Genomic DNA, 763 nt, shown 5'->3' with positions numbered 1-763 from the left:
TCCTAAGGTTCCACAACTTTCACATACTCCATTTGGGATTAAGGATGATGCCACCATAGCAGTAACATGTTGTTTGGGTGAGTTAGAAGCTTCATCAGGCTTAGCCATGGCCTTCTCAAACTTCAAGTTGATGGTGTCGATATGAGCACTTAGTTGAGCACCCAATTGTGTGATGGAATCTACCTCATACTTTCCTCCTCTAGTGGCCTTTCGAGGCCTACTATATTGGGAATTATGAACCGCCATCTGTTCGATTTTGGCCCATGTTTGATTGTCATTAACTTCGGTAAACCTCCCATTGGATCCCATATTAAGAACATTGCGTGAGTCTTCATATAAGCCGTTCCAAAATTGTTGCACAAGGAACCACTCACTAAGTCCATGGTGTGGACAAGAACGACAAGTGTCCTTAAATCTCTCCCATACTTCATATAAAGATTCCTCATCCCTTTGCTTGAACCCGGTGATTTGGGCTCTCAACATGTTAGTCTTCTCCGGAGGATAGAATTTCTTGTAGAAGGCAAGTGCTAACTTCTTCCATGAATAAATACCAAGGGTAGCCTTGTCTAGGCTCTTCAACCATTGCTTTGCGGTACTGATCAAGGAAAAAGGAAACAATACCCATCGAAATTGGTCTTGCGTAACACCGGTTTGAGAAATTGCATCACAATAATCACAAAAAGTCTCCATATGTAAGTGAGGATCTTCACTAGGCATCCCTCCACATTGACTTATCTCAACTAATTGTATGAATGCGGATTTG

The 763-nt window shown here is 42.1% G+C and overlaps 1 non-coding gene across 1 annotated transcript; it reads left to right on the top strand.

The window, feature by feature from the left end:
- Positions 1–376: 376 nt before the first annotated feature.
- Positions 377–483, top strand: LOC141635733 (small nucleolar RNA R71). The gene has a single exon (XR_012540396.1). It is a non-coding gene; the product is annotated as a small nucleolar RNA R71 (small nucleolar RNA).
- Positions 484–763: the final 280 nt, after the last annotated feature.

This window comes from Silene latifolia, chromosome Y (genome assembly GCF_048544455.1).
Source record: "Silene latifolia isolate original U9 population chromosome Y, ASM4854445v1, whole genome shotgun sequence".
Taxonomy (NCBI): domain Eukaryota; kingdom Viridiplantae; phylum Streptophyta; class Magnoliopsida; order Caryophyllales; family Caryophyllaceae; genus Silene; species Silene latifolia.
The sequence above is the reverse complement of the archived record's forward strand: the minus strand, read 5'-3'. Positions and strand labels throughout refer to the sequence as shown.